Source organism: Miscanthus floridulus, chromosome 8, assembly GCF_019320115.1.
Source record: "Miscanthus floridulus cultivar M001 chromosome 8, ASM1932011v1, whole genome shotgun sequence".
Classification (NCBI taxonomy): domain Eukaryota; kingdom Viridiplantae; phylum Streptophyta; class Magnoliopsida; order Poales; family Poaceae; genus Miscanthus; species Miscanthus floridulus.
The window spans coordinates 8,943,349-8,952,231 of record NC_089587.1 but is presented as its reverse complement, the minus strand read 5'-3'; the positions used below and the strand labels follow the sequence as shown (position 1 = coordinate 8,952,231).

The 8,883-nt window shown below is 41.7% G+C and overlaps 1 long non-coding RNA gene across 1 annotated transcript; it reads left to right on the top strand.

The window, feature by feature from the left end:
* Positions 1 to 6,424: 6,424 nt before the first annotated feature.
* On the top strand, positions 6,425 to 8,540 carry LOC136471056 (uncharacterized). The gene is made up of 3 exons (XR_010761911.1): positions 6,425 to 6,911; positions 7,161 to 7,220; positions 8,490 to 8,540. It is a non-coding gene; the product is annotated as an uncharacterized lncRNA (long non-coding RNA).
* Positions 8,541 to 8,883: the final 343 nt, after the last annotated feature.

Genomic DNA, 8,883 nt, shown 5'->3' with positions numbered 1-8,883 from the left:
AAATCCTATCGCTCGAGCCTGCCATGTCAAAGATGGTGGAAAGGTGGGCCATCCGATAACCAAAAGTGTGAACACACGGCGTCTCTTCCCCACGGACGGTGCCAACTATTGGCGTGAAATGTGGCTAACAAGTAAATATTTGTAGTTTTGTCGTGCGTTGTGATCGGATGTGGCCTAGCACACGATGACACAGGATTTATACTAGTTCAGACAACGTGCCCTACATCCAGTTTCAGTCGGTCGGTGACTTTATTCCTGAGCCCAGGTGTTCGGAGTTTGCTGTGGGGTTACAAACGAGTAAGGACTAAGAAGGGGGTGTTAGAGGACCAGTTGGACTCTGATCCAAAATGGAAGAGTGACGGATGCTCGAACTTGGGCTAAGTATTGGAGCGTATGCTCCGTGTGTCCGAGCTTATCAGCTGTTGAGCTCTAGAACCGTCAAGCTATCGAGCTGTTGAGCTATTTTTTAGCCGTCCTTCTTTTATGAGAGAGCGCATCCCCTTTTATAGATAAATGGAATGGCCTTACAAGTCAAAGACAGAAAGGGAGAGAATGTGTACGTGTGCTACCGAGTCTTGTTGCCCACGCCGTCGGGTACAACACGCCATCGCCCACCTTACTGTTCATAACATGTTGTATCTGACAGGCTACACAGTGTTCGCCCACCTTGCTGTTCATGACCTCGCAGGCTGCACAGTGTTCGCTAGGGACGGCAAACGACGACGCCCACAATACTGTTTGTGTTCTGACGTGTCTGGAAGGTTGTATAGTGTCCGTCTGACATGGCCTGGCGGCACCGTCCTGCAGGTGCGCAGGGCATGGCAGGGTACGGTCCTCGTTATTGCAGTTGACTTGAGTGCCTTGCCTTATCTGCTCCGCTTGCTCCCCGAGCCCACACCGAGCAGGCGTCCTGGTTGGTTGTTCCTAGTCGGCCCCGATCGTGTCGGTCGGGAAAGAGAGGCGAGCAAAGGTCCGACATATCTCCGGTCGGAGGAACGGGGTTGGAGTCGGACTGCGGTCCCACCTCAGCTAGGCCTTCCGATCGGGGCTCCGACCAGGTCTCCTGGCCGGAGGTGCCGATCAGGGACCGGATCGTGGTCTCGGCCTGTTATTGTGTATCTGGGCCGGCCCAGACGCGCATTGTTGCTGCGCCGCCTGCTGGGCCAAGTATTGTAGGGAAGTAGTTTCATTGGAGACCTCGGGTTTATGAAGCCGACACTCTCTATCTAAATCTAAATCGAAAGGAGCTAGCTTAGCTACTAAAGTACTCTATCCGGTCAAAAACACACACACATTTGACGTTCCATGGTCTTCCATGCGTATATTTGATCAGTAGATTCTTGTAGAATGTATTCTTAGAAGCCTTCAAAGTTAGGAGATAATGTCAGCATCTTCAATATATATCTACACATGCCATTTTCCCTCCATGTTTCTAAACTAAATATAATTGTAACGTGCTTGTAATTTTTCAGGTTTAGACCATTTTTCCCAATATAATAAGGGTTTTTTTTTACAGAAGGGAAGTACTGTTAGCATCTATGTAGTGCATGCATGGAGATGCGAATGGGTTGGCCTTGCAACACCCTCTTTCCTTAACCGCATGCTAGACAGATGCTGCTAGTCATGGATGCATCAAAGAACTCCTTATTCATTATGGTGAATGGAGTAGGTAGTGTCACTACAATACTAAGATGCTGCCACCATCATCTTCTCAAGTCATGGAGAACAGGAAACAAGAAACTTGAGAGGTGTGTTGTCTTGTGTTTTCAAAAGGGGACCAAAGATATCGTCTAGGAAAAGTGAATCTACGATACTTGCAGCAGAGTTAGTACTTTTTTTTACTTTCTCTGTTCCAAATTGTAAAACGTTCTATGTTTTGTACATACATAGCTTTTACTGTCATCTAGAAATGTTAGAATGTCTTACAATTAACAATAAACAGAGTTTTCTAAAACTGAACCCTCAGATTTTTTTTATAGAGTATAGAAAACAAGAGGAATTAAGCTCTTTTGCATATGAAATTCAAGGGTGTTTCTTGAGTAGAGTCACGATGTCCCTACACACAAGAACAAACCGAGTAACAAAGAGTTCAGTGTGCTTTGCATCATTGAGGAACGTGTTTGCTCTCGCCGGATAGAAGTTCAGACCAGCGCAACATTTTAGCAGTGTACGTGACCTCTGAATATACGCAAAGCCCAATCCCAAATGCAGCATTGGGGCTTCCATGTCATAGGCCCAACATATCTTTTTTATCGGTACAAAGCCCATCTAAAACCTTAGCCTTTCCGTTTCCATGTCACAGGCCTAACAAATAGGAATTCCCGATTTATTGGTCACGCACGAAGCCCATCCATAAACAATGTACTCCATCTGTTCTAAATTAAATCGATCTCTAAAGTTGTCCTGGATTAAACTATTTTAAATTTGACTGAGTTTATAAAAGAGCATTAATATTTATAACACAAATCAATACTACTAGATGATGCAAAGATATTATGGTTAAATATAGAATGGCTCTAGAAATCAATTTATTTTGGGATGGTTTTAGAAATCCATTTATTTTGACGGAGAGAATAATAGGCTTCCATGTTTAGGCATAAAGAAAATTTTCTTTGTGATTTGGTTGGGGTGCGCTGGCCCTGCCAACAGTGCGGGCGAAGCTCAAGGGCCCCAATGGCAAGCCACTATGGTGGTTCCTCCACCACAAAAATAATAAATTTAATATCAAAGTGGACACACGGTTGGACATTTCTTACTATCAAAGCAGGGAGCTTCGGCCGCATCTCAGCCCATCCACGTCGCCCCGATTTCCCCGGCCCGTTCGATCTTCCGATCGACGGCCCTTGCTCTCTCCACCACTCGCTACAGATCCAGGGCCAGCTACGAAAACCTCAGTGGGTCTCACCGACACCGACGCCCTCCTCCTCTCCGCTCTCTCGCTCTCTCTCTCTCTCTCTCCCTCCCTCGCTCCCCACTCGTGAAGCGGCTCAGGCGAACGCGCGGGACAACCTCGACGGTGGCCCCAACTCCGCGCGGCGGCGGCGGCCCTCCTCCTCCTCCTCCGCCACCCCCACCACCCCCACGCCACTTCCTCGTCGTGGCGCAGAGCAGCGGGTCGCGCGGCCTAGGGTTTGGCATCTCCGTCGCCGGTCCTCCCCACGACCGCGCGGCCAGCCAGCGGACGCCGTGACGCGCCGGAGGGCTCTGGCGGCGGAGGAAACTCCGTGCTGGCCACGCATGACGATGAGGAGGTCACGTCAGCAACATCGGCGGTGGATCTGGAGCGGGCGCCCGTGGGTCCCATCCCGGCGGCGAATCTAAAGCTGGAGCACGGCGTGGAGCTCGCGCAGGCAGCGGAGACGATGGATCTGCGGCCAGCAGGCGGATCAAGCGCGGACCCTCCCCGTCTCCACTACATCCGACTACATGGCCTCCACCGATGCCAGGAAAGGTAGGAAAGGACATAAAGGGGTTTTTTTTCTCAGCCTCCTTCCCGCGCTGCCTGAATTTACTCAGCCCTAAAATATAACCTGTGGTGCATTGATCCTATGGTGCATTGATTAGTTTTAGGTTTGCGCTGCGATTTCCTCTCCATCTCGCCTAATTAGGATCATGTCAATTATCAAGCTTGAGTACTAAAATGTCCTTCAGTTTACAAATATCACATCAACTGTTCTGCTTAAGCAAGACAAACAAGTGCTCTTTGTTTTCTCTTTGTCATAGTTTCAGAATTCGGTGTTCTATCCTCATAGTCAAATTTGAAGAGATGCTAGATATGTCGGTTCTCTGGTCCAGGTCCCTGACCAACTTCAGCATGTGTTCTCGAGATAGCTACTTCAATGTTTAACCATACGCTTTAATCCCTAATTTATAAAATAGTCAAAACTAATACTTCCATATCACCTTTCAATTTGCCAAAGAGAGTGCTAAAGCAAGTGAAAATATTAAATTGATGGTAAAACTCCCATCCCTATTATCATCGGGTATTTTGTGAAATATAGTTTACTTTATTGGTTCAAATTTACTGTCCTGCCAGAAAAATAATTGGGATTATTCGTAGTTGACCCAATTGGAAATCATGTCAGATTTTATTACAATTATTACATGCCATCTCTAATCTTGCACTGCAACTGTTTCTCTGGTGATAGGTGTCCTTCAGCTACAAAATACAGTTTTGTGCCATATTTTTTGTGATCCACTTATATATAGATACATATGTCATATACTTGCAGTTAGTATAGACATTAAGCATATTTAATGGTTGAGCGCTGCCTAAATACTTAGCTTCGTTAATTATATTTGTCAGCAATGTTTACGCATTCTGGCTCGGGATGCAATTGACACCATATATGCTAAATCTTCGTGTGGCTAATAGATTAGGAAGCAATAAAATACAGTGCTCCCTGGCTTATAAGTTTTTTTCATGCTACAATGATTACGACATGAAGTCCTTTTGTCTATTGTTATTCCTGGCAGCTTGATATGATGATGATGTAAGGTCCTGTCTGATCCACGTGCACTATCAGCAAAACAGTGTCATCTCCTACCAGATTTGTAACCTCTTACCTCTGTATGTATTTTTATTGGGTTTGTTTCTAAATGCTGATACATCTTGTGGACTACAGCGAGGTGCTGTCTTTATAAATGTTAAGATTAAATAATCATATATGGTTATATGTTGATGTACTGTGCTTCTATGCCTTATACCATACTAAAGTATTAGATCAAATGAATGAGTATGGTTACTATGGTTTGTCCAAGGTACATGATAACAGCGTGTGTTTACCTATGTACTTATTACAGTTATTGCCTTACCAAAATATGTCAGACAGGCTGATCCACCCCCTCTCTCATTCCCTTTTTATTTCCATCTAATTTTAGTTTTTTCCCTCTTTTCCTTCATGGAGATTTTTTTAAAAAAAAAAATTCAACATCCAGGTTCTTTGTTTATCCTAGGGCTTAATCTACCAGTACACACCTCTGCCTCTATTGCGATTGAGTTAGCATCACACTTGCCTGTTTTCTCGTTCTTGCTTTTTTCACATTTTAATGTGCTGCTTTTGGTTTCTAATATCATGATCTTTGTTCCAACGTCCTGTATTAAATTGCTGCAAACTGTCGTGAGCCAATGTGGCCTGCCATAGGCTTAATTATCTCTTCTTCAAAAAAGCTTCCACATGATCCATTCTTTTTGGCTTACACACCTACATGGCTTTATATTTTCCCATATGTGCTTCCTGCATTGGTCCTATTACATTAACCCAAATGCAGGAAGCTGTTGTGTTTGTATTTCTTCATCTCTGTCAACTCTTTCCTTTGGATAATAAGATTTGCTATTTTGCTTCAAACATAATGGATGTATGCGAGGGACCTCATCAGGCCTGTCAGACGTATTGGCCTCGCTCTACACACTACCACAGCACGACAAAGAGAGAGAATGATAGATCAAAAAAGATATCACTCATGACCTCAAAAAGTTAAGAGAGAAAACAATCGTCTCCCCAAAACACTGTGTACATCTTTTTGTTTTTGTGTTAAATTGTTCCTGGTTGTTTAATTTGCTCTCAGATTTCCTACTGTAGACAGGATCAGGGCCTTGCTTTTGGGCATTGCCATAGTTGGTTCGGCTACAGCATGCATTTTCTTTCTTTTCTCTTCTTGATTATTGAGATAACTATATATGCTCTCTTTAACGCTCCGGGAATTCCCGGCCTCTCAAGCCTCCACCTACTATTCAACACTGTTTATTTTTATTTTTTAAAATTTTAAATTTTAAATTATTTTTATTATTTTAATATATTTATTTCTTTGTTTTTTCCTTCCCATTTTTCCCTTTGTTTTTCTTTTCCCCATTTCCCCTCCCCTGCGCGTACCTTCCTAGTATGACTTACTCATTACCTTCCTAGTTGTTATGACTCTGGAGGAAATCTCGGTAATGGGGTGATACGCCCACAATACCAAGACTAATGTCTTTCTTTTCTTCGAATCACAATATAGACATAGATGTTCACTCACTCTGGCCCAATGATCGTATGCCAACAAACAGCATACAAACATGTGCTTATAAGATATTATTTCTTTGGCCAATATAAACTCCCATAGGAAATGTACACCGGCAGAGATAGTTGATCTCATGCTTTTGGTGATATAATGATTTATTGTTCTTTGCTGAAAATACCATATGACCTTTACAGTACAAAGAATTAAACTATTGCCAAGCCGATCATAGAAGATATTTTTTGGTTTGCCCAATATGAAGTGCCATCTAAAATCGACAAAATAAGCACATATCTCATTTCCTTTAGGTGATAAATTGATTTATTAAACTTATACATACCGCCACCTAAAATATACACATTAGGCACCAGCATCTAAAATTTAGATTGCTCCTGATAGGCAACGTCTCCCATATATAATGCAGAGATAGTACAATTTCTCAAAAGTTACTTCAATTTTTGAGGCGATAATTTTTACAGGTACAAATACTTTTAGCATGATGATACCGTTAGTTCGCAGGTTCCTTTCAATCTCCCTCATGTTTAGGTTAATCCCCAATCTCGACAAACAATCATCCTGCATCGAAACATTCCTGCTGCATACTTTTAGTGCATAAATTACATCCTTAATTTTTCCCACTATGTGATTCTAAAGGTTTACACACTATGCAATTTGGTGTCTTGCTTTCGAACACGTGCATGGCTTACTTTTGTGCTTATTTTCTTACCATCGGCCTGCTGCGACGGAGTACACGAATTTGGTTTTACATGCTAATCACCGATTGCATTTATTATTGTTTTGCAGGCTGCCATCTGCATGCGTGGAGGACTGCCATGTACATGTACATATGTTTTGGTGACATGGTGCAGCCTGCCAAAACCATAAGCCTCATGGACCATACATTTGATGACAAGGTACCACCACCTGTGCCTTAAGACGTTTTGCCTCTACATATACATCATCCCCCGTTGATGATATATATTCAGTTTATACGTTTCAGAGCGACATAAATATTTAACGGTTTTTTTTAGCTGCAATAAACAATCTTATCGATCTATCCGTGTTTTAAATAATCTTGTCGACATAGTTTGATGCACTACAGCTATTAATTTCCCAGATAGCTAATCTTCAGAAACACACTCTTCTTTTGGGTGCATGATCAGACCATGCTTGCTGAAAAACCAGGTCAGTCATGCTTCAGTTTCAAGGCTGCCTGCAGCAAGGTAATAATCTGAGCATCGTTAGTTTCGTGGTTGCATGGTTATTATTTTCAGCACCCATATCGTTATTATTTTCAGGTAGAATGATGTCTTTGGTTTCCTGTATGGTTCCGTAGCCTGCTGTCAAATGCTTGCTACCCAAGAATACGTACCTCTTCCAATGCCATATTCAACCCCTAATTAACTGCATATCTGGACAACATTATTCTCATAATCATTGTGCAAAACATTACAAATTTTTGGGTGTTACCTATAAGGCGTAAGAAATTTGGAAATAAACAAGCATTTTAACATTACCTCCACATTCGGTACAGACAGTCAGATCAAAGCACATTTGTGTTCCTGCTTTGTACCTGATTGACACAAATACAGGCTAAGATTATTATGACTCCTACCCATGTTTCAACATAAGCACTATTTCTTACCTTGTGTTGAGATAAATTATGAGCTTATCGATTTCAGGTTGTGCATTGTCTTGTTTGTTTTGCTGTCTCCTACTTGGTTTTCAGACTAAAAAAAACTTCTTTCGCGGCCTAATCTGGGCGCTGAGCATTGGAGGTCACAAAAAAAAGATGTTTTAGTCGATAAAGATCTATGGTCACGTAGCACCATTTGTGTAGTATTGCTGAATCCTCGTTTTTTTGGTAGTATTCTATAGCAGCCAGTCAGTCATTCTTTGTACCCAAACACCCCCACAGTCCTATGTATAACAAATTTACTGGAGTGATACCAATTGCAATCTTTTATGAATCCACTCAAATAGCATTAGATGATAGAAGTCATTTAGTACAGGAAAAAACATTCTAGATGACACAAGTCATTCAGTACAAGAGAGTACGGTTCCAACAGAGATGATGTGCCTTTATTTATATTTTTTAGGGATTTTAGCATGCTTATTTTTGTAGTAGATTAACCAATTTTCCAAGCCTTTTTCCTTCTCAACCAAGCCAGAAAGGTGGTTTGCGCTGTTTATAGTATGTTGACCTGATTTATGAAGTTACTAAGCTTCTACCAGGAAGGTAGCACGATCTTGTGGATTATGAAACAGTTGTATTTATTTTAACAAGAGATTAAGCGTTCTGTATAAATGAAGAAGGTAGGATGTTAAGATCTGGAAATAGTTAATTAGTTGCCTTTGTATGCATTTAAAGTATTCAAGCAAGTTCAGATGCCTCAGCACAATTCACAAATCGGCTACTTTTATTCAAAAAGTGTTTTGTCCCACACCTGCTGTACCAAAACTTAACAATAAATTTATGGCTGATTGCTTAGGTGCAGAATTCATGGGTGTAGGCCACGAAGACGCAAATACACGGGTAAGGTAAATGCCATGTCCTTCTTCCAGTTTCTAATCTCTATGTGACTCTAGAGAAGAAAAAAAACTCATGCTTCATGGTCGGTGTGAAAACAGAAGCTTTAGAATATTGCTCATGCAGTGTGAACACCTCAAATAGTTTATTGCATTGCCTTCTATTTTTTTTGCTACGAAATGTCATCTACCACATCAATCATTTCATGTTTACAATTCTCAATAGTTTTACCATGTTAAATATAAAAAGAGCTCCAATCGTTCTATTCTTGTGCATGACATATCTACATTAAACTCCTAATATTGTTTTAATGTAAATATTAAACATCCTCTTTGCCTGCGTCTTAACCAGGTGAT